We start from the raw sequence: 26,281 nt of genomic DNA on the forward strand, positions 1-26,281 counted from the left end.
TATGTGACCACTACATACTGAAGAAAGCAATGATTTCATCAGCTTAATAAGGCTACTGCTCCTGTATTCAATTTATTATGTGGAGCTACAAGGATGCCAATGGAAATGGCTTTGAACATTTCAAACAGATTCAATTTTAGTTTTTGATTCAAAATTCAGTGGATGCTCTGGAAGGGCCACTGTGTGTAATGGAAGATATACATCAAAATTGTATAAGGGAAAAAAAAAAATCAGAAGAGTGATAATAGGGGGAATCTAATCCGGAAATTAAAATCTAGGGCATTAAAAAGGCAAATGCCTTTAAATCTAGGCTCTATCTCTATTTGGGGACGCTGTCATTAAGGTAAAATTTCTGATTTCCTTTCTGCCATACACGTCTCAAACTTGAAAGGACTTTTCCAGTTGGTAGCTGAGAGTAGGGATCAGTCATGCAAGGCTCAGCCCATTCCCAGTTTGCTTTTTAGGTCTGATGCAGAAAACACAAATTGTTGTTTGTTGTCTCCCCCCCGTGAGAAATCTTGGTGGGGCAGGCTCTGGTATGGGTAGCATGGCAGGTAAGTTGTCCACTGCAATCTAAGAAGGGGTGTGTGGGCATATCTAAATTTGGGGAGAATTATCAAGTCCATATGACTTCACATATCAGCCACATCTTCCAGTTCATTAGGCTTCCATTCTTACCGAATAATAAGGTTGATATGTTGATCTTCATTTCTCTGAATTATATGCCTATGTCTAAACTGGATCTAAAGAGTGAAAGGAGGTTGCTGCTTATGGACCTTATAGAATCTCATCTAGGGAATCCATGGAGGACCTTTAGGGATTTCAGGAGGCCTCTCCAAATTATATAAAAAAATATCTACTCAAAGAGTTACAACTGAGTTTTCTAATTTCAATGAACATCTCCCCTCTTAGTCTATACATAATTGTTTTATGACTCAGCTCCAGGTCCCTATCTAAAACAAAAACAACCCCAGGAATCTCTTCATAAAAGGTGACTTAAAAGTTGCAGGGCTGAGGCACCTGGGTGGCTCAGTTGGTCAAGCAACAGACTCTTGATTTCAGCTCAGGCCATGATCTCAGAGTTTGTGAGTTCAAGCCCTACATCAGGCTCGACGCTCACAGAGTCAGTGCAGAGCCTGCTTTGCAATCTTCCTCTCCTTCCCTCTCCCTGTCCCTCCTCTGCTCGCTTGTTCTCTCTCTCTGTCTCTCTCTCTCTCTCAAAATAAATAAATAAACTTACAAAAAAAAGTTGTGGGGGCATTTTGAACTAGTGGTGTAAAGCGTTTGATGACTAGTGTTTATCGACATTCTCACAACCTACTGTAACTCTCACCTTTCCAATAGGGATGGGCACATGATCCTTGCAAAAGAACAATTTGTTCTGAGATGGATATCCAGGCCTGCCCCATGAGAGTCATTTCCATAGATTTGTGTTTTTGTGAAAGCTAGTAGAAAAGAGATTTCCTTTTGTATCTCCGTTTTAAATTTAACCCCGATTTTAATTTCAAGTAGAAAATGTGAATCTGATAGCTTTTATCAGTCATATTTTCCATCTCTTGGAGGAAGTTTTGTTAAAATACAAAATAAAAGACCAAATAGGTGAAAGCTCTTGTCACCCTTGACCTTTGGGCAAAATAGTTGCACAATCCAATATATGCGTTGATCTGCTTGATCCAGTTGAGTTTCTATGTTTGCAGAATCTTGGGTAAAGCAGAAGGCATATAGACTTAAAATCACTTTTTACAACAGAAGGAATATATATTTACTGTCATGAAAATTAAGACAATACAGGAACAGAAATAATTACTGCAAATTGAGGTCAAATGTCAATGTATATTTTCTTTCAGTATATTTCCTAGATGTTTTATAAAACAGAAACATATGCATGCACGTGTGCAATGCAGTTACTATACAGTTTTTCTTTACCCATTTTCTGTTCACCAAGAAATTTATCATGAAAAATTACTTAATGCATCATAATTTTATGCAGCAGATCTTATTATACAGCAAAGACTGACTCTTAATCCTTCCTCCCATCTTTTTTACCCTTCTTTCCGATACATTTGTTAACCTTAGAATGTTCCAGGAATTGTCCTGTGTGCTGGGGATATAGCAGTGAACAAGAGAGGTAAAGCACTTCTTTACATGAAAATATCTTTTTAGTGGGTGAGACTGATATTAAACATGTAAACAAAATAAATCCAGATAGTATAAATAGCACTAGGAAAACAGACAAGGTTGTGTGATAAATTTAACAAGGGATGGGTAGTGACAATATTAGGTTGGAATGCTAAGTCAAGGTCCTTTGAGAAGGTAAGAATTGAACTAGCAATTGAGAAGAAAAAGCCTGTCATTGAACATCGGGATCTGAGTTTTACAGGCAGAAGAAATAGCTAGTGCCTGGGCTCTGCAGTGGGAGTGAACTTGGTGTGTCTTAGGAATAGAAGACAGTAATGGTGCCTCAAATATAATGTATGGAGAGAACAATAGAAAACTGTGTCAAAAAATAGTCTCTGGCCAGGATATACAGGGTTTTGGAGGCCATGTAAAAGACTATGGATTTTATTCTAAAATGTTTTAAAAAGAAGAGTCATGCAATCTGTTTAGGAGATTTAGTTCACTGGAGACACCTGTGGCTTACATTATTCTGGTAGCAGTTGAGATGCAGTAGACATATTTGTGTACATTTTTGAAGGAGAAGCATAAGACTTGCATTTGGTCACTTAGAGATGAACACCCGGAGCCTCTGTCCCTCATGTATAGATTGAATTAATGACATGAAATTATTCTTGGCTGCTTTTCATGATCTCTGTCATGTTTCCACAAATAGCACACAAATTTTAATAGCACTCTGATGCATAAAAAACTCTGAGGAGGTAACTTCTTTTCTTTTTTCAACTGACTACTGTTTAGTTTCTGGAAAATTATATGGGTGGAAGGGGAAATGACTGATGAAGTTAAACTCCTTTGCAGAGAAGCTATCCTGTTGGAGGGTGGAGAGTTGGCTTAGTAGGCTTAGCAGCTGGTTCAAACATTTTGAATCCCTGGACAGAGAGGCTTAGATCTCAGCAGGACTCACTCGACCATTCATCCTTCCAAGGTAGATAAATTGAGTGTTGCACAATTTAGAATGTGTGCGTCTTTCAGATAATGCCTTAAAAAGCAAATTCTGTGTGAACATTAAAGACTACATAGCACTATAGAACAGTAGGGGCCACCCCTGTGTCCTTGGCCTAAATTTCCTCCTTCATAATGTGGTAGGGTGAATGATTTCAGTTACCAATATTTTACTGTTATTAACTCAATGCAGTTTGTCTGAGTCTTTGGAATCTTTCAGAATGAATGAGCTTTATTAACCAAAAAACTCGTTTGACTTACTGTAAGTGTCTCCAAAGTTGACTGTAGCTTTTCTGCGCTTTTTAATGATGTCTCCATTACAGAGGCTTGTAGGTGAAAGGTAGCTTGATCTTTCCTAGGAGAGGTCTATAGTCAGGGAAGTTCTACAACTGAGGGCTCCCTGCCCTGAAAATAACCCCTCTAAAGGTACTGAAAGATGTGGAAAGGAACATCATGAGTGGCTGAAGGGTATGGCACCCAGAGAGTCATTAGACTGCTGTGCCTTTTTTTTTTTTTTCTTCTTTTGCAGATTACCACACTCTACAATGAATCTGGTAGGTCTCAATTAGCAATTCAACACTGAAGTCTTGGTCACGTACTTGGCTATAAAAACTAATGGATTTTAAAAGACCTTTTGTATATATAAAACTTTCAACAATATATTATATATTCTTATTGTTAAAGTTATAAAATTTTTTATCCATTCAGTAGTAATATAACAGTGTGTGTGTGTATATATATATATATATATATATATATATATATGTGTGTGTGTATATATATATATATACACATACATATATATTATATAATGGTATATAGTGGTGTATATATCCTCATTCCCCGTGTCCCCCAATTCCTTGTTACTTAGTGAGCTGTTCCTCTCTAAGAAACTAGTCAAGTGGATTCCATTACCAGACAGTAAAACCAAAGAAGTAAGAAATCATTTTTGTTTTGTTTTGTTTTGTTTTAAGTTCCAAAACAAGAAGTGCATGTGTGAGGCAAAAAGACTTGGAGAAATATTAATCCTGATAGAATATGCAATTTTTGCCCTTTGGAATCTGAGTAGAATTGTCCTGATAAAGGAGAAAGGAGTGAGATGTAGTATAGTGAAGATGTAAAATCAGGAGTTCATGGAGCAAGATTTGAAAAAAGTAGGGCCAACATCCAGGAATATCTCAGTATCACCTTAGGTGAGCAATGAAGAGTCATACAAGAAGTGAATCAACCTTACATGCCAACACACAATTAATCCATACTATTAGATTTATTAGGTGCCTACCATGGTGCTAAATTTTGTGTCAAGAGATTTTTAAAAATCTGGCTGGATAGCTAACTGTGGAGAAGTTCAAAATTGAGTGGGCAGAAAATATAATAATTATAATACAGAGTAAAAGCATCTGGGAGGTCTTAGAAGGTTATATTTGATTTTAGGGCTGGTTTTCTGAGATAAAATTTTATTTGTTAGGTCTCTCTTTAGCTACCATAGAAGCAGCTGTACGAAATTTTGTTTATTAAAAAAAATAGAATCTCTTTTGGACTGCATGTTCAAAAATACCACAAGATCACCCTGCTCCTCACTCATGAAAATAGAGAAACAGAAACAAGTAATCTCTGTATAATGGTAGAACATAGATGAAAATTGTATCACTAAGAAAGACCATGCTTTCTTAAGAAGCCAGAGAGAATTTAGGAAACATGCGATTTTTTAAACTGTAATCTTCAGGAAATTTCATGATTCACACGTGAATGCAAACCACCACATTAAGCATTCTTTTGGCGTGTCCTGGGGCCCAAATTTCCAATATGTGCTTGTACAGGTGGTTTTCCCATGCCAGTAAGCAATCCTTAAACACCCTGCCGGTGTCTGAAAATTTGACTCAATTCTGACACTATTCAACTCAATTCTGATACCATCTACCCAGAGATAGCATCAGATTCCACAGGTTAAAGGTTTAGTCCTACAAGATTTCCCCCACCCCAACCCCCCCAACTTCAGATGCAAGTCACAAGGGCAGATTGTCACCTATACTTCTAGTTATAAAGCAGAGGTTCCCATAAACCCATCCTCTGATTTGATTAATTTACCCACAGAACTCTGAGAAACACTTTAGCCACTAGAATACTGGTTTATTATAAAATTATGTAACTTGGAAACAGTCAGACAGAAGAGATACATAGGGCAAAGTATGTAGAAAGAGTGTGGGACTTTTTCTGTGCTCTTTCTCAGAGCTGGCTATTCTCTCCAAATCTCCACATACTCACCAAGCTAGACGCTCTCCAAACCCTGTCCTGTTGGGTTTATGGAGGCTTCACATCATAGACATGACTGATCAAATCATTTGCCATCAGAAAGTGATTCTACTTTCAGCCCCTCTCACCTCACATGAGGTCAGGGAGTGAGACTAAAAGTTCCAACTCTCTTATCACATGGATGGCTCCATTGGCTACCAGCTCCCATCCTTATATAGTTTCCAAAAGTCACCTCATTAACATAAAAAATGACACCTTTATCAATCTTAACCCATATGAAATCCCCATGGTTTTGGAGCTGTGAACCAGGAATTGTAGAAGGAGACCAAATATATATGGAAAATATATTTTGGTTATTTGAATGTCCAAATGAACATTTCTTATAAATCACAATATGGAAGCATTGAGTAAAAATATTTATTTGGTACTGATTCAAACAGACACAAGTGAAAATGAAATGTAAAGTAAATGAAAGTTAACTTTTTGGTATGATTTGGTTTAAGTTGCTCTTAAAACCAAAATTTACCACTGAAAGAATTGAAAGAAAGGAGGGAAGGAAACTGCAGAAGTTATAAATACTTTGGAAATGAAGTAACAGATAAAGGAGTCTAACATACTTGTATTTGGGATGACAAAAGAGTGTGGTAGTTTGCAGGAGGAGGATATCAAATCAGAACTCAAATATTTTCATTCTATGATAATAGAATCATTAAGATGAATTTGATAATTATCAATTCAATATTTTGTATCTATCTACCTATCATCTATGTATCTATGTAGTCTTTACGACACATACACTATTCAGTTGATTCCCTTTCTTATTCAATCATGGGCATAGAATATAGTAGGATAGAATTCTATAGAAGAATAAAGAAATGTATTGGTCTAAATGTGCATCTTCTAGCTTGAAATATTTAATAAAAATCATGCACAATTTTTATCAATTTGACCTAAGAAAATTTTTAAAATGAAAAAACAAATATTTGCAAATTAAGTCAACTTTCCCTCCACTCTGACAGGAAACTATTTTAGAGGCTGTAAGATGCTCCAAGAATTCATGCTGGATGTCTTTACATGGACTACCATGATAATTTCTCCTGATATATTTTAGCTAATATTCTCAGAGCTAAGTCACTGGTGACTCCATCCGAAGGAAGAGTTATTCAGCCCTCTCAAAGGCAAAAAATTACATATATCAAAGGTCTCACAAACCCACCATTTTAAGAAACTTTGAAATTGCCATGTAATCCAGACCTGGGCTCCACCAAAAGGAGATTTCCTACACATACATTAAGTATCTGTACTCATGCACTCATGTATCATGCACAATGACACATCCTCACACACCTCTCTTTCTCACATCTTATCCCCTCCATCCTGGGTGCCCTAAATGAACAATGAGTCCTAGCTTATATTAGACTCTACAATTGTTAGATTTTGAATTCAATGGGTCTTAGGTTATATTATTATTCCAGAATTATTATTGCCCACATGACTTGATCTGTGTAATTCTTTGCTTCTACCTGATTAGACTGTCTCTTCTCTAAATCTCTGTCCAAAAACAGTCTCCTTCTATAAACCCCTTCTATTGGCAGCTAGAGACCCTGCTTTCCTATATAACTCATGCCAGGTCTTAGTCCCTCTGGGTTACATTCTTATTCTTTACTAGTGGAACCAGATAAGGCAATCTGCATGGTCTCTTACCCTTTTTTAGCTGAAGTAGAGATAATCACTAAAACATATTGCCCGCTTCCATCCACCAGATTGAACCTCTAGACATCACAATTGCCTATATTTTCCCTGTTTTCAGACATTATTTTCTAAGATTTTTCTTTATAGTCATTTCAGTTTGATCTACTCCTTATTCTGCTGTAGGAACTTCACATTGATGCACATGTATAAGTAACTTGTGACATGAAAACTAACTAAAGATATACAGACAAAATGCATGAACAGGGCTGTAAAGATCTTGAGCAAACCTAAAATATGCAGCTGGCTGAAAAAAAAACCAAACAAATAAACAGAAAGTCTTTGGGCAACAGATAGAGGACATGATGAGCAATTATGGCCAGCAAGTGAAGAAAAGGCATTCACCCTCCATGCCTATTTTTCTAACAAGACAATTTACAGAGAGTAGGGACATCTAAAACTCTACTAAAACAGACTTTTTTAGAGTCTTTTAACACTCTTCATGATTGGACTTCTCATATGTTCCTACCACATTCCACATTGGTCATCTAGGAACAATATACTACAGAAAAGTCTATCAGATATATGCCATACTTCTTGCTATTGGTTAACCGACAAAGTAAAATTACACAGACATTTAAAACATGACCTCTTCCCTGAAGTTCTACATAGTCTATTTAGGGAGGCATGACTAAAACTTATAAAATATCAAACAATATAAAATATAGGATTACAGTTGTTAGAAATACAAACAAAAAGCTTTGGAAAGTAAGACACAGTATGGACAATGATGGAAGGATAAAATGTGTAAAAGCAAACTGGCAGGGACCTGAGTGGTTCAAATTTCAGACTCTTAAATCAAACCCACCAGAATTTATTTGGATGTTGATGCTTCCATTTACTTATACTTGGGCCAACTATTTCAACTGTTGTTGCCTCAATTTTCTTATTGGTAAAATAAGAATAATGAGACAACCACAGGTGTTGGGAGTATATATGAAAATGAAGTCTCTAGCACATAAGAAGTACTTATGTGGACTAAAGGAAGTACAATATTCCCTGAGGAAATACCTCAAAAGATTGAACAAAGTCTTCTAGGTCTAAATTCCTCACATGTTATTAGACATCTGCCAATTTCCAGGTATTGTGTTAAGAAATTTCATGTGTGCAATTCCATTTAAACTTCATGACAAATTATGAGTCAGTAATATTATTAGGCTTTTCTAGATGAGAAAACTGGCATGCAAAAAGTAAAGTGATTTTCCCCAGGTCCCCTATTTATAAGAAAGATTATAATCTGGATACCCTGAATCACAGCCTGGGACTTTGTAGCATATTTACTCCTCATTAAGGAAATAGAAAAAATGACAAACAAGCAACAGAATAAAAAATATAGAGAGATGTAAGAGATGGAGTGAATCATCCTGAAAGAGAAAATGCAGTGCTTAACCACCAACAGAAAAGAGTCTGCAAAAGAGGCAGTTAATTTAAAAATTAAAAGAGAAAGATAAAAAAAAAAAAAGACTCTCCAGGTGACAGGTTAATATATGTGAACAGGATTGAAAGGATTTTAGCAAATGCATCAGATTTTGCCATTATGTGAATGAACAGCAAAATGTTTAAAAATATAATCTTTAAATGGAAAGGATAATGATTTTTATGGATAGGTTCACATTTGCTTAGAATGGCCTATTATAAGCAGAGTTTTATTGGTATTAAGGAACTGCTCCACTCAAGTTCAGGAAAAATATGCTTATGATAAGAATAGACTTGTCTTAAAATTTGCCAGGACCCTGGAGAGCAGACATTTTTGGTCATGGCATCTCTGCTTTTATCTGCACATATACTCTATCTACTAAATGATTAGCTACCCATTGATTAGTCTACCTCCAATGCCATTACTGGTCCTTCAAAATATGGGTATTTAGTTTGCCTGGCCAGCTCCAACTCAAAATCAAGGAATTCTCATTGATTATACTCTAGTACTCCATTTCTACCTTGCAAATTCTCCAGAGAGAGAAAAAATGTCTCTTGGAGCTAATCATTTTTTTTTTAATCAAGGAGGTCTTGGGCTAGCCTTTGCACACTGATCCTCCCTTTTGCTAAATAATGTGCTGGGTAAGTCTCACAATGTAAAACAGAGTCATTTAGACAGTAGTTGTGCTTCAGAACAATTCCCTTAGAAGTCAGTATGTGTGGGACATATATACTGTTGACATATATCTGTTGAATCTTGTGTCAGAAAGAAAAAGAGGATATAACATTTAGGGGGGTGCACTTGGTCATACAGATAGAAACTGTATTAAATACAATGCAGTGATTTTAACAAAGTGTCTTATTTTTAAAAAGTCACAGATTAAAGGTTTATTACAGAAGTTAGATGGACATTAACTGTTGGCATTATACCCTAGATGCCATAAAATCTCAATTAAACAAAACCCAAATACTTTTTTCTTTTAGAAGTAGTTTCAAAGGTATACAGAGAAAGACATATAAATCATCCTAGAATGAACTACATACTGATTTATAGTTACTAACTCGTGATGGGGAGGAGAACCTGAAAAAAGTGATTTTAAGAGTAAGACTTATCTGAAAATTTTATAATAGGAATACTAGGAGAGTTATATAACATTTTCTTCTTTCCTCTATTTTATTTTATTTTAGTTTAGTTTAGTTTAGTTTAGTTTTGTTTTGTTTTTGGTATCAAGTTCAGATTTAAAAAAATGAAATACTTTTATCCTCAATAATTTGACTTCACAATGTTGTAGTATTTGTTTTTCTTCCTGGGCTAAACTGTGTATCTGCAAACATTCAAAAGTGAAGTGAAGTTAGTAGAAGATCTTGGCATCACTAACATATTTTATACAGGCCATTTGTCTGCATGACCATTTCCCATAGCTTATCACAGCTAACCTACATTCTTACTCCATTTGTTGCTAGTATTCTTAAAGTCACAGTTACTGACCTATTTTTTCCTTGCTCCCTTGCTGGTGCCTGCATGCCAAAACCTTTTAGTTTTGAACAAGGCACTAACTATTCACTGATTCCAAACTCAAGGTCATTTAATTAATTACTTCGGATTTATAGATGCCCATCCTCAATCAAAGAAGGTTAATGTCAAATAAAAGAAGCAGTTCAGATACTTTTTATCAAATCTCGCTTATCCAAGCTATATTTTATTTGATATGCAACTGTAAGTAAGCCACTTAAAATTTAAACCAATTCAGGGAAAATTATTTAATTTCAATCTTGTAAAAAGTAAGGAGTCTTCTTATTTAAGAAGTTCTTCAGTCAGTAACTGCAGTTCGTTTGCTAGGAGACTTTGAAATATACCAGAAAACAGGCTGGCTGGCAGGTTGGTTTGTGCTGCAAGATATTCTGACAACCTGTCAAAGTTCCACTTTTCTCACATTCTACCAACTTCTCTTTTCTAAAGAAAGCATGAAATGTCAAAATGACAGGTGCCAAAGCGCAGCAGCATCCAGCTTCTGGGCCTATTACCTTAGGAAGGAAAGAGTTGAAAAGTTGTGCAAGTGACATATGCTGAAGAGTGATATAATTTGCCAGGTAAAGGAGTGGCTTGATGGTGCTTGTGTTAACCCTTTGGAGCTGACTAATTTGAATTACATCCTCTGGGAATAATTTCTGTGTGTATTTATCGGAAAAAAAATACAGCTTTTGAGCAGTAACTTCAATAAGTGATTGGGCACCATTTTCTTTAGTGTTGGTGACTTTCTTCAGTTAATTTATTGAATGTAATCAACATTGCACAGTTACAGGGAGCTGATGTTGTAATTTTGTTATATTTAAATGGATGAAGAAAGCAATATTGCCAGAGAAAAATTAAGACATGGGAAACCACTGCAATTATATCTGCGTAAAATTTGTTTGTTGATACGTGTGTGTGAGTGTGCATGTGTGTACATACCTATGAGGAGAGTTAAGTATGATTCAGTTAATTTATATTAATTAGGGAAAAGTCAGTCTAAATTAATGGGCATGGCTGAGTTATGAAATAAAGTTTAAAAATTCTATCTTACTACTTTCAAGTTCAGGTCCTGTCTGATGAATATATATGACTAACTTGCAACTTCCAGCTACTTCTTTATAATTTGCAAAGAAGACCTAAAAAACAGTATTTTTTCCTAAGTGATAAATGTCTTTATTATTTGCATTAATTATTATTACTTTATGTTGTATATATTTATGTTTGAGGAAATGGAAATAAATGCGTAATAATTTTGTGATCATACTGTTTGGCCAGGACAGGGATGAACAAAGAATCTAATAAAAACTGAAAAATGGCTGAGAGAAGGAAAAACAAATTGAATGCCCAGAAGGAAGGTAGGAAGTCTTTACAAAGTTAAGAATGAGAACAGGAAAGGATTCTTTAGTGGAGAGTTAAAGGTAGAGATAAAGAAAGAGAAAGAACTAGAGATGAAAGAGAGAGAGAGAGAGTGACAGAGAGAGAGAAAGGGAGAGAGAGGGAATGAGATTTATTCTACATTCTAGGAGAAAACAATATTTGATGCTACAAGTTTGGAGATGTAATCCTATCTGTACTCTGAGAAGTAACATCATGTGGCAGCAGTTGGGAGTTCAGACTCCACAGTTGTACTGTTTAATAACTGTGTTTTTACCTCCTACTCAATTCAAGTGGTCCACAATTTATCTACCTATAAAAGATAGGCACTTGAAATGTCTGCTTCATAATATTGTTGTGACAAATTAAATTGATTATGTGTATAAAGTGGCCAGCATTCCATGATTGTATCTTTGGAAAACCATTTTTAAAGGACTCTCCTTCCTATGTCTTCAGAAATTAAAAAGGGATATTGAATTACATTGGAATGAGAAATTAGAGAATTCTCAGCCTCAGGGAAGTTAAAAATCACTACTACAAGAGCAAGGGGCTTTAATTAACCAATCTATTTGTGGTATACTTTGAGAATCTTTGTACTACGGTAGATATATGTACTTATAACAGTTACAGAGATATTTAATTATGTGTGATACTACTGATAAAGATTTACAATGGCAACGACTAGTGAGGAGTAAGCATTTTTTAAACCAATCGCCAGTCAGTATATTAAGAGTTAAAGAGTACATGTAATGTGGTATAACCCACTTATAACTCATTTGGGAATACTTTGGCAGCAGGTGTCTAGCTTATCTTCTACCAATGCAATTCATACAAATTAGACTGAAAGTTGAAAGGTAGACACTAGTGATATTATTGCTACTCCAGCAACAATAAGCAGGTGAGTAGATTCAAATCCTGAAAAATTTGCAGAATCCTTTTAGCAAATCACCTGATTGTAGGCCCCAAGCAATAGTGATTATTGCTTTGGCTTCTGCAATCTCTTTACTCTCTGAATGAAAATGAAAATGAAATTTAGTAGCAAATATGAGATACTAGCAATTTCCCTGACCTTAGATTCTCCTTTTTTGCCAGTGGTTCTATAGCACCCAATTTCTTGTATTATATCCTATCCACCCTTCTAGGAATAATTAGAGGAGTATATGGTCTTGTTTTGATCAATCTCAAATACAGCATTTGTTACCAGAAGTAATTCCAGAAAATAGAGCTTCAAAGGTGGTGATGTAAGATAGCTAATCTTTAATGGTTAGTGTTGAAGGAATCCCTAGAAATGGAAAACAGAACATAGGGTAGTGATGTTCCAAAGCATACAGTGTCAAACAGCTATTGAAATTATTACTTGTATAAGACTTAATGAAGCAAATCAAGTAGTTTCCACAATACAATATTATGTAGGGTGTGAGGCACTCAAGAATTAACTGTAAAGTAGCATGGCTGATTCTGATTGTCCTGGAGAGCATTCAGGAAGACAATGTCAAGATCAGCACTTTGTATGTTCAGTATATGGTCAGAAAGCCATAGAACTTCTATAATTGCCCTTTTAAAAAGTCTATCCATCCGTTTATAGCTGTAGAATGGATCTATCTGAAAAAAAAATAGAGCTAACAATTAATTCTTCAGGAAGGAAAATCAATTGAGTTTATGGATGCACAAGGTCTCATATGAATGCTAGGACAGTGTTTGGAAAATGGTTGGACCTAAGGATTGAAATGGGGATATTTGGATAGATGTAGATGCATATGAGTACCTTAACTCTCTAAATGTCATAGAACTCCCTTACTGGTAGATGCAGCTCTCCTGAATCCCCCCTCTAAAGAAACAATGTACTTTGTTTGAATGGCTACAGTGAGCTAATTTGAGGCAGTATTCTTTCAAAGGGATATTAATTCTTTCAGTATCCAATACCAGTACCCAACTTTGCTTCCAGACCCTTGACTAGAATCAGATTTCAGAATAATTTCAGGAAAGAATTACAGACTTACACACAAAAAGCTAGTATATTACGTGAGATGGATTTCAGTATTTTGAAATATGAGACTATCTATCTATCTACAAATGGATTCTAAGAGTGCTAGGTTAGGGAAGAAAGAACATAACATTGGATTTGCCTATTTGCCTAAAGCCATTAATAACTGTACATATACCAGAGATTCTGAATTTGAAGAGTTAACATGAACAGCTGGTCATGTTTTTCACAGTTCCCCTAGTTGGTTGACTGAACCATGGACTCAGTGTTGGCCTATATTAGAATGTAGAGAAAAGAATCCAAAGGCTTAGGAGAATAGGAATGTTGGACCAACCTATGCATTCCTTTCACTCACTCCCTCACTATTTTTTCTAGAAGGACTCCAAACAGTCTCTGTTCACCAAAGCATTGGTAATTACATTAAAGATGTTTAAAATGCAGTTATAAGAATCTCTATAATTGCCATCTTCTACTGTTTGCGGTAACAATCACACTATTATTTACCAGCTATTTCCCCTGGGTCAAATTACTTAAAGTCTCTGAGACTCAGTTTCCTAAACTGTAATATGAGAATAATAATCATTTTGTTCAGTCATTGATTGACCTGGCACAAAATAACTGTTAATGTTTTGTTGAGTGTTCTATATGCAAGATACTTTGCCAAAACCTTACATGCATTGCATTCTTTAATCTTCTCAGTGATCAAATGAAGTATACACTTTGTCTAATCCCTTTTTCTAGGTAAAACAGTTGATGCTTAGCTAAGTCACAGTAATGAACCTGTAATTTGAACTAAAATAGTCTGACTCTAGAACTTATATTTTTAACTACTATGCTGTACTGCATACAGATTATCCATAAATGTAAATTATTACCATCATCAGCATCCCACTATAATTAGCATCAGTATTATTATATGATCATTTATCTCTAATTTTTGTCATACTTCTATTACAGTAAAGTCCTTGAGATCATTGATAGATGTAGGAAGGTTTTTAGTAACAAACATCTGATTATCAGAGTATAAACATCAGAGACCCAAATAATAACCACTATAGACTTTCCTGATCTAAAAAGTAAGATGTACACTAGCACACATCCTGAGGTCTCTTTTAGTTCTATTTAACAAGTTTTAGCAAGATCAATCTTTGAAGATTGTCAGCTCATAATGCATGGATATATGCATGGCTTCTGTTATAAGAATCATTGGTGGTAGCAATATCAAAGTCCTTCAGTAAACATTAGCTATACTGAGCCTCATCAGAAGCCCAGGATATGCTGGTTTTGCTTTTACTTGACTAAATATAAATTATTCGTAGAGGGTATCCTTCTACCTAGTCAAAACTAAGTGTCACAGACTATTTTTTGTTTTTATTGAGATACTATATTGAGGTTACATACTTAGAATAATGGTGACTTAAAAAGTCAGGGGGCACCTGGGTGGCTCAGTCCGTGAAGGATCCAAATCTTGATATCAGCTTAGGGTGCAATCTTGCTGTCATGAGATCGAACCCCCCACTGGGCTCCACACTGAACACAGCCTGTTTGGGATTCTCTCTCTCCCTGTCTCTCTCTCTGCCCCACACCCCAAATAAATAAATAAATAAATAAACATCAAAAACTGTCAGAAGTGTGCTATTTCCTTAATTTTTATACAATGATTTTCATACAACCTGATAAGAGAATCTTCTTAGCTCTATTGAGAAATTGTAGTGCCTTCTGAAAACTCAATGAAGAGAGTTTACTTGCATCATTAAAATGTAAAACTCAGTAAAATTACAAAATGAAATGCAAGTTGAAAGAGGATCATCTCTATCATTTAGACTTTTGAGATCTTAGGTTTAGAATTTTAACCAATGCATTATAAAACTTAACTCTTTCAGCACTAATCATCATCATCCTGATATACAAAAGATCATTTTTATTAATTATTGTAAGACATAGATAATAAAAAGCAAAAAGTCTAGTTTGAAAATTTACAAAAAACAAACAAACCAAAGATTATAAGACCCTCACATGTGGATTCCACATCAGTCCAAATCAATCAGCTGAAAAATAATAATTCAGCCAGGAAGTTCATTATTTGATGGACACAATACCAATTAGCTAATTTGACACAATGCAATTAACAAGTTTGACTTTTTTTTAAAATGAATTGACTGACTTGGCTTCTTGTTTCAGTGTCATGTAGATATAGCATCAGACAACAGTAACAATATTGAACTGGGAGGTTAAGTGATTTAATTTTGAATGCATTACTGTTGCAGAGGCCACATTTAATAAATCAATGTGTTTAAGATGTTTGGAGATCTATGGATTAAAGATTACTTTGCTAGTGGAGTGCCTAGTAATCATTATACATTGCAAAACCATGCACAATACTAAGATTTTGTCTTCGCTAGTTGTCAGTAATACTATGCATCTCCAAGTAGCTTCAAACCTCCTCTCCACTAGCTAGTTTTCTTCAATAGATATTACTGCTCTATAGTAATAGATCATACCCCACACCTGTCTACCTCAGCTTTAGTTCGGGGTGCATGATAAGTTTAGTTTGAAATATTAATAGTTATAGTAAGCAGTACACAAGTCATTCATTATTTGAGCCTAAGATGATATTGTGTTTTGGAATTATTTTTTCCCCAAGCAACTGAGTTACTTGCGTGAAAAAGGAAAAAAAAAATTCAAATGTTGTTCCTGTGCAGAGAAATGCAATGTCAAAGCAGACCTCATGGCCCTTTAGGCAATTGTTCAGCACTGCTCGTTAATTGTAACTTGCAGGCTATTAAACAGTGCTAACCTCAGTGCATTATATGAAATGTGTAGGAATAGTGGGAGGTGTCCTGTTACAACATAAGGAATACTATATTTAAAAAAAAAGAATAAAAACTTTATTCATTCCCAGAGATAAATCTCCAGTTATTTAAATCCATCTTGCCAATTGATACATTTTAGTAGTCGATCATTTTTCATAATAAATTCTAGTGGAAAAAGATGTGAATATTTAATTTGAGTAAACTATCAGGAATAACTATAGTGGTAACTAGAATCATAAAATTACAGAAGATGAGATATAGATCAGATATTAGGAATGTCTAGTTCAATCTTTGATTAAAAAAAATACAAAAGTCTAGGGACTTTTCTAAGACTACAAACTTATCAGGAGCAAAGTTGAGTCTAGACTCTGTTTCTCCCTTCAATGTTCTTTCCAGTCCTACTTTCCAGTGTTCTCTGAAATAACTTTAGGGGTACCTGTGTAGCTTAGTCACTTAAGTGTCTGACTTTTGCTTGGGTCATGATCTCTCTGTTCGTGAGTTCAAGCCCCACATTGGGCTCTGTGCTGACAGCTCAAAGCCTGGAGCCTGCTTCGAATTCTATGCCTCCCTCTCTCTCTGCCCCTCCCCTGCTAGCTCTCTGTCTCTCTCTCAAAAAAAAAAAATAAACATTAAAAAAATTTAAATAACTTTAAAATTTAGGAAATTAAGGGGCACCTGGTGGCTCAGTCGGTTAAGCCTCTGACTTTCAGCCCAGGTCACAATCTCACAGTTCATGAGTTCGAGCCCCACCATAGGGCTCTTTGCTGATAGCTCAGAGTCTGGAGGCTACTTCGTATTCTGTTCTCCTTTTCTCTCTGCCTCTCCAGCTCTCCCTCTCTCTCAAATAAATAAACATTTCTAAAAATTAAAAAATAAATAAATAAAATAAAATTTAGGAAGTTTTAGACCAATAAAGATTTTTGGGTTTCTGCCCAAATTGCAGTTGTGTTGTATCATTACTTTGGGGTGAACTCTAAGGAATTTTATTCAAAGCATTCTCCATCCACATCCTGACCCACCACAAGCAATTATATCCTCCCATTCTTGGATTAAGTTCATCTCAGTTAATCCTGGCTTCCCCACCCCTTACTGTCTGATGGAGGCCAGGGCCTCCATATTCTTTGCTGCCCATTGTTAACCTAGTGGCCAGCCAGGTAGACAGAAAGTGTTCAATAAAAATGGATTGGCTGAATTAAAATACTCTAATATCCTGACTCTCATGTTAGCACTTTTTCTTCACATGCTGCTGTCCTCTGATATATCTATGACATTCTCTGATGTAACCATGAAATTATATTAAGATGATCTGATACCCATTCCCACCCACACCCATACAGAATGTTAGTTACAGGCTTTCTTCTCCTCTGAGTCAATAGGGAGTGTTCTTGTTCTTCAGAGAGCTAAAAAGAACCCCAGTGAAAGCATTGCTAACTTTGACAAGAAAAAAGAAAGCCATTTAATCCTATGATTTTTTTAATGCAAACTTTAAGGTTGTTTTGAGAATACATCTGGAGGACATTCCTATCCTAGCATAGCTTACAATATGATGTGAATTTTTCATTCACAAAATGAGATGCTAATATCACCAGATGGGTATATAGTGTTTTTATACAACTCTTTTAATTTAGTGGATCAGGTCTGAGATATATACCCCTCCTCTTCCCTGTTTTCTTTGGTTCAATTAAAATGAAGTATTGTTTCTAACCCCACTACACTATTGATAATTATTCTGACCAAATATTGCAAGGCAACGTTTCTTCCTGAGAACAAATTTGATAAGTAATAAGATACCAGTTTTGTCATCTATCCCATACAATAATAATAGAGACTTATGTTTGTAAAGCACTATACACAGTTTCTCCATATGCTACTTATTACCTTTGAGATCATAGAGACACTGTGTGGTAGGCAGAGCGGCTCTGATGGACCCCATTTGGCTGGTGTGAGGCCTCAGATAAGGCAGGTGATTAGAACAAGATCACACAACCAAAAAGGAAGCAGAATAGGAAATCACATCACGGATTTCCAATTAAATCTGTTCTCTTGTCTCTGCCGGCTTTGCATTTCCCCAAATTTATGAAGGTCCACGTTACCAGATAAACATGATATATTTCTATGAATTATACATTTTCTTCACTTTTTGAAGGGCATGACACCTAAGTTTTGAAGGAAATATAATTTCATGTGAAATTATAATTTCACAAATATAATTTCACGTGAAAACAAATGTTAGAGAGGAATGCAGAATTTACAATATAAATATATTAAGTGCAATAGTTACAGTTTCTGTCTTTAGTTTGCATACATGGAACTCTGGTTACAAGTTCATTTTCTGTCATGAAGGATTCTTAAATATGAACATGGAAGCAGCTCAGAGCATTTCCTCACAAGTACAGAGGGAAGTCCTGACCAGAGCTCCCTACCCCCATCTTCCTATCTGTAGTGTCCATTGATTCATTCACAGGTATGCATACCTGGAAAATAAGAGGCTTCCGATAATGACAGGAAACATAGGTTCTGATCATAAAATCAATTATATTGGAACTAAATCACATGGATGTTGGTATATAATCCTTAAGGGAAAAAAAATCCAAGTGATTGAGCAATAATTGGTTAAATAGTGGTAAACGTTTTTCTCTATTGTAGAACTTATTAAAGTCTTAAGTTTGCTACATGATTAGTGGATCCCATGTAAAGTGAATATGTAGTATTTCCTTGTATTTTATTAAAGAAAAAAAAGTATCCTGACACTTGTTATGGTATGGAAGAATTTATTCAATATTTTTGCAATGACAGCATTGTAACAGGGGAGAGAGATTGAGTTCAACTCTAAATAAATGAGAGACAGCTAAGGATTTAGAGTCAAGGAACAGAGGGAAGGGAACAGTGGATGGAAAAATACGAAGAGGAGACATCAAGGGCAGGAGATTCTAGCTAAACTGACTTTACAGGATTCTTCCTGAAGTCAGGCCACAGTGTTCAGACTCAAAGGTGGGAAATTATCACTAAATTGACTTAGGAGTATTTTTGCTACAACTGAGCTAGTAAGTTAAATAAAGATAGACCTCTGTGGTTGGGAGGGTGAGAAAGGTTGAGGCCTACTTGAGAGAAGGACTTAAAAAAATGTGGCTAAAGATTGTTCTAGAACAGAGTCTGCATCAATTTACTTGATGGAGAGCCCTTTTGGTGGGTCCACTTCATTGGACTAATTACCAGGGAAAACATTATGGAAGCCTCTGCTCTACTCCATTCTTTGTGTTATAGTTCAGTTATGACACTATCGGGTATACTTTACAATTTGCTTTGCATTATTTCTACATGCCAGCCACAGCATATGTGATCCCATCTTGCAGATGTCATGTTATGCTTGGGTCAAAATATTGGGGTTATATAGGTAGAGAAAATAAAGAATGGATTTAGCCCTTTCTTTGTTCAAGTTGAGCTTCCTCCTGAAACAATATTCACTCATTTGCTGAATAACCTTGGGTAAACCACTTAACCTCTGGGTCTTCAATTTCTCATTGGTGTAATAAAAAGAGTTTAACTGAAAGATCTCTCATGCCTTTCCACAGTATATATACACATATATATACACATATACACACATATATATGTGTGTGTGTGCGTGTGTGTGTGGTTTTCTGTGCTTCTATGTGTTCAATTAATGTTTTACAAAAACAGATTAGAACAGAAGAATTTGAATCAAACAGATCAGGACAGGAAGGCAGGATATCAATTTCTAGTATCTTCTGACAAAAGATGTATTCATTCTGATTTTAGAGCAAAAGAAAATTGAATGTTCTAAAAATAAAAGAATTTTGTTTAAGGATATAAAACTGAGACATAGGCATGAAAAAAGAATCACCAATAAACTGTAAATAGAAAATATTCACATTTCTCAGTGAAAAGCAACTTTTGCATCAGATTTGCAATCTAGCAGTATTAATTCACCACAATAGAAAAAGATGTTATGCAGGTCATATACATATATATATATATATATATATATATATATATATATATGTGTGTGTGTGTGTGTGTGTGTGTGTGTGTGTGTGTGTGTATGTGTGTGGATACTTAACCAAACAAAGTAAATTTGCTAGGCAAGCTTGTTTGGAGGAGAGCAGTTACGAGTAAATTCATTCCAAGAAAGCCACCGTTTTGCCTTTACATTTACAAAATCAACATCTTAAATTTAGAGTTGGAAATCTCCTACTTGGTCCTATCTTTTAAATTAAATAAAAGTGGGAAAAAATATTCTAATATGTATTTTACAACTGTATATAGATATAGATAGAGACAGACTTTAACTCAGAAGACTTGAAGAGCAGATATTTAAACTTACACCTTCCCCCGTTTTTATAAAAAAAATGTTGCAGTTTGATTACAATATTTATAGTAAAATCCAGAGTTACAGTTGGAAGAGACCCTCAGAGTCCTGTGCTCTAACCCTTTCATTTTATAGATATGAACACAGAGTTTCAGAAACATAAAGCCCGCAGCTGGTGAGTGGCAGAGTTGGGTTCAGAACCCAGCTTCCTGACTTGGTGCAGAGTTTCCCACCCCCCCACTACTACAAACCAAACAGGAATTAGTCAAGCAATTCCGGAGGCCTAACACAGGGCTCGCTTGTGGAATCAACGTGCATTTGTCCCATGGAATTTGTTATCTCCAATTGTGCTCCTGTTATGGGATTTGTTGTTCTGTTTTCTGACTCTGCACTTGATTTGCAATTCTGGGCCATAGCAATATGCTTCCCCAGAGTACTGAGCAGTGGTCAGTGAATTTAATCTGTCTCACACTGTGATCTGTGAGCTAAATTGTTACATCTCCACCTAGTGGACAAATTCACATAGATGGGAATTGCAAAGGAGATGTGGCCCACTGAGGACGGATCTGCAGGAAAGGGGCAGGATGTATCACAGAGAGGTTAAAGCTGCAAAAAAGTTTTAGTGACAACTGGCAATAAACTAAAGACTGTTATGGAGAAATCAAAGTATAATTATTAGACAGGGAACAAATCAGCTTTCTCATTACTTCAAGGACCTCGAGAGACTTTTTTTTTAGCTTCTGGAGGATGCTGTGCAGTATGAAGAGAGACAAGTCAGAGGATGGAATTAATAGAACTCTCAAGTGAAAACTAATTCTTGAAATTTTCCTAAAAGTGCACACAGACAAATGTACTCCGCCTTCAGAATCTGACTGTCCCCCTAGAATCTCTTAAAGCCTAAAAAGAAAGATGAATCCTGGGCCATAGTCAGATGAACAACCCTACCTGCCTCCAAAATTCATAACAGGTTTACTATGCTCTGTGTTTTAGAGGAGTCCTGACTAGTTAGTTTGTACCATCTGCCTTTTGCGGCTTTTTAAAGAGTAATGAGAACAAAGGGTTGAGTTAATTTGCTATGATCCTCTGAAATCAGAGGTAACATTGTCTCTGAGAAATGAGATCTCCAAAACAAGTGTGCACATGTGTGGGAGGGACCAACAAAAAATTAGTACTCTTTTAGTATAATTTTCCACACTGGGCCCTTCTCCGTCTCCTCTCTACCCCTTTCTTACATTTTTTTCTTTTCATTACCAAGAAGCCAAGCCACTTCCATCGCAACTATTTCCTCTCCATGCAAACATCCCTGGGACATTTTGCTCCGCATTAAGTATAACTGCTTTCTGAAAAGAACTGACAAAACAACTGCTGCTAATTTTCTTTTATTCAAATCAAGTTCATTTTTTTTTTCTTTTTAACATCTATATGCTGTATTCAGAAAGCTTTTGCATTGATAGCAATTTTAAGAATGCCCTTGACATTAATGATTTCTGTATTTGAGAGACAGTATATTCTGAAGAGTGTATAATGCTCTAAGGCTGAGTTAGCATAAACACTGCAAAATCACAGGTGAATGACACCAGGCTTGTAGCATACATTCAGGAAATACTTCTTGAATTGAATTGAATTGAACTGAGTTGAATTGAAGTGAATTGAAAAAAGCAGTTGGTAGCCTGATAGGTTTGATTTGATGTGGTTCCCAAGGCAGCTGATTGAGCAACTGAAGTGAATATCCTAGAAGTCCAGGACCTACAGCTCATACTAAAGCTCATACTTTTGGGGTTTGTGATAGAAAGGTCAATCCTCACTCTGCCCCTTACTTGCTGTGTAGTCATAAATAAGTTACTCAAAATCTCTGTGACTCAGTTTACCTGGTTAAAAATTACAGTGTAGGAATAGCATTTAACTCAGAAACTTCTTGTTATAATACAAATGTATGTAAAGTTTTAGCACAGTGTTAAGCACAGTATAGCAAGTCCTAAAAATCTGTGGGTACTTTACTGAGAGTTGTGTTTTTTTGATCAAGAATGGATTCTATCAAAGGCTTCACTTAGAAAGGATGGAAAAATAATGAGAATAAAGGATTGTGTATTATTCAATTAATTATAAAGTACTCTCAAGAACTACATTTTTAAAGTATAACTTTGTGTGTCACATGAATTTCAGAAAACTTTTAGGCAAAAATAAACAAAACTCTGCATTAGAGACTAATAGAAACTAAAGAGGCACAGCTTGTACTTTATCCTTGGGAAGTGGATAGCATTAGTAAGGGAAGGACAAGAAACACACAATAAAGTAGCAAAATGCCCACATATCACACACACACACACACACACACACACACACACACACACAAGAAATCTAGTAATAGGTGTTGTTAAGCAGAAAGAAGTATGTAAATGAGTCCTGGATACTTAGCCAAAGATACTGATGGTAGAGAAATGTGGAATGAATGCAGCTGGATGGGAGTGGGGTATCATGGAAATCTCACAGGATGTGAGATTTGGAGCCAGAAGTGCTACACAGATTGAAAGAGAAAAAACTAAATGATATTTTGGGATGTTTGGGAACATACAGCCATTTTCATTAGAGATGTAGCTTGATTAAGAAATTAATAAGCAAGTTCATGTGACTTGCAATTCTATACTCACAACAAATGTGTCTGCTTTTGTAAAACCATACATCGTGTTCAGTAAAATAATGAAATTTACCATTCTGAGTTGGTCAGTATGGTAGGCAGAATACCATCCCCCAACCCATCCAAAGATGTCAACACCTTAATCTCCAGAATCTGTGACTTTGCTACATTACATGGAAAGGGAGTATTAAGGTTGCAGATAAATCAAGATTGCTTACTAGCTGGATTTTAAAATAAGAGATTACCCTAGATTATGAACTATATCCAATGTAATCACAGAGAATAAAGAAGCATAAAAGTTAGTGTCCAAATGATGAGATTTGAAAAATTGTCTATTGCTGGCTTTGAAGACAGAAGACAGTGATGAGCCAAGGAATGCAGGCAGCTTCTAGAAGCTGAAAAGAACAAGAAACAGATTTCCCCTGGAGTCTTCAGAAAGGAGAAAAGCCCTGCCAACATCTTGATTTTAGCCCAGTGGTACCTATGTCATGTTTCTGACTTCTAGAACTATAAAATAATACATTTATGTTGTTTTATGCTACTAGGTTTGTGGTTATTTGTTATAGCAGCAATAGGAAATTAACACATATAGCCTTTTTAGTTTCAGGAGGGTAAATACTATTGATGTGTAGTTGTAACAAACCACTTAGGGAGCATTTAGACATAAGGGAGGAGATATTAGAGCAAAGAAGACCAATTTTAACTGCTAAAGATTAAGGTAGGTTCTGCCTTCCTAGAAGCACCCTTGGAAGTCCTGAAGAATAAGTTTTCTACAAGTTGCATTATTACACCTCCTCACTGCATGCTTGTAGTAATCCAAGAATTAAAGAATTGGGACAGTTTTGACAAAGTACAACCAGAGAGGTTGCCCCTGGAAACAGCAGCAGAAGGATGTAGTAATTAAGTCTATAAAATATGCAAAATGTGGGGGATTAGGAAAGGAAAATGGAACAAAGCTTGAGAATAGGGTCAATGGGTAGACTTGTATCTCTACAGACGAGGGCACTCAATCCCTGTATGTAGACACATTACAAGAAAAATGGCAAATGTAGGTTGAATTAAGTCTTACTGAGGAAAATAAATTGACCTTAAAACCCCTACTCTGAAACTATACTTCTTAGGTTTCTATATTAGCTAATTTTCTCATAAAGCTATGAGATTTATCCTCTGATTTATCCTGTTGATGCTTAGGTAGGTTATTGTGTAAAGTGGAAATAACAAGAAGATCTATGTCATATAATTATTTTGAGAATTGTACCATGTCAGACAGTAAGCATAGTATATAGAACATAATAAGCTATTATTATCATTGCTATTAGATCTAGCTATCACAAATACACTAAAAAGGAGAGATTTATGGTTTGAATTCTATTTATATTTGTATTTATATATTTATATTTCTATATTTTTATACCTTTATAGCACTCACAGACTAGAACAATGTTTCTCAAATTCTAGCACACATTCAAACATTGGAGAACTTGTCGAAACAGATTTCTAAGCCTCACCCCAGAATGAGGCAGGGCTAAGATTTTGAGTTTCTAACAAGAAGCTAGATGATGCTGATGTCACTGGTCCAGGTATCACACTTTTTTTTTAAATGTTAATTTATTTATTTTGAGAGATAGAAATAGAGTGATATGTGGAGGAGAAGGACAGAGAGAGAGAGGGGGGTAGGGAGAGAGAGAATCCCAAGCAAACTCCATACTCAGGGCAGAGCCCAATGCAAGGCTCAATCTCATTGGACTGAAGTAGATCAAAATCAGGAGTTGGATGCTCAACTGACTAAGCCACCCAGGTACTCTGAGTCCAGGTGCCATACTTTGATAAAACTTGCCCTAGACCATACAGCTTGAATTTTCACTATGAGTTACTCTATATTGTGTTATTTTCAAATAAGTCCTTTTAGTCTAAGATCCTATAGCAGGTGACTTTATGTCTCAGTGAAAACCCACATATAGGGAGGGGGATAAGAGTTCATATGACTGCTTCCATTCAATGAGATTAGAGAAAAAGCCATGTGTTTTACTGCCATGCTAAATAATTTAAGAGCTGATGTGTGATCCTCAGTGCCAAGGGAGCCATCATGGGGGCTTTGTGTTCTAGATGGTGTATCCACCAACTGAAGAAACATTATACACCTGTGTTCTTTAGCAGAGTACCTCCACTAACTTAAATAAATATGTAATGTGAGTGAGACATAAGCTTTCATCTACTGTTCATTAAAGAAGTAATATTAATATGTTCCTTCTCTTCATAATCTCAGTGCCTTCTAGCCAGCAGGAGTCCATATATGTTTCTTTTGTTCCCACAGCTATAATATTTTAAAATGTACCACAGTGAATTGCTATATCATATGAGTTTTTATAAATGTAGACACACCCAACACATGCTTATTTTGATACACATCACATTTTCCTTTCTCTTTGTCTTCTTCCATTCACTTTTCTTCTTTCTTCCCTTGAGAACTGTGTAGTCTGTTCTACACAAAGAAGAACAGAAAACTGTTTACAGAGAATAGAAACAAGAGACTGGATGACCTTGGAGAGACCCTGACTAAGTATTTTCCTGGATTCCTGAGCAAATGAAGTCTGTGACAGTGAATCCTTGCAATAACTTTCTTTTCTATTATAACCAGCATGAGGATTTTCTCATCCCGACCTCCAAATGATCCCTATCAGAGTTCTCCAGATGTTCCACACACCTATCCAAAATTTAAGCCACACAAATGTACAATATGTTTTCCAGAGCTGATATGAAGCAAAAGATGGAAGAAAAGGAAGCAGAGAGTAAATGTAATTACTACAATGTTTATTTAAATATTTATAAAATAATCATTTTAAAATTGTTGTGTTTGTATGGCATGGTAACATTATTGAAGAAGCTAACATTTGGAATATATCTTCTTTGAAGTAAAGAAGCAAGTATTCTGTATATAGTACACACACACACACACACACACACACACACACACACACACTTCCATGACCTTTTATTCTCATGATATGCTTTAATACATAGAAAGCTAAAATTCTAGCATGAAATATTTACAGTCCTCGAAACAGTCTCTTTCTTTCTCCCTACCCAATGGTCTATA

General features: G+C 35.6%; 1 long non-coding RNA gene across 1 annotated transcript in view; it reads left to right on the forward strand.

The window, feature by feature from the left end:
- LOC122201480 overlaps nucleotides 1-25,898 on the forward strand; it is a 35,339-nt gene extending 9,441 nt beyond the window's left edge. Inside the window, exons 2-4 of the long non-coding RNA XR_006194196.1 lie at nucleotides 2,077-2,128; nucleotides 3,647-3,671; nucleotides 25,651-25,898. This is a non-coding gene — a long non-coding RNA (uncharacterized LOC122201480). The remainder of the gene's footprint in view (nucleotides 1-2,076; nucleotides 2,129-3,646; nucleotides 3,672-25,650) is intronic.
- The last annotated feature ends 383 nt before the right edge of the window (nucleotides 25,899-26,281 follow it).

This window comes from Panthera leo, chromosome A1 (assembly GCF_018350215.1).
Source record: "Panthera leo isolate Ple1 chromosome A1, P.leo_Ple1_pat1.1, whole genome shotgun sequence".
In the NCBI taxonomy this organism is placed as follows: Eukaryota; Metazoa; Chordata; class Mammalia; order Carnivora; family Felidae; genus Panthera; species Panthera leo.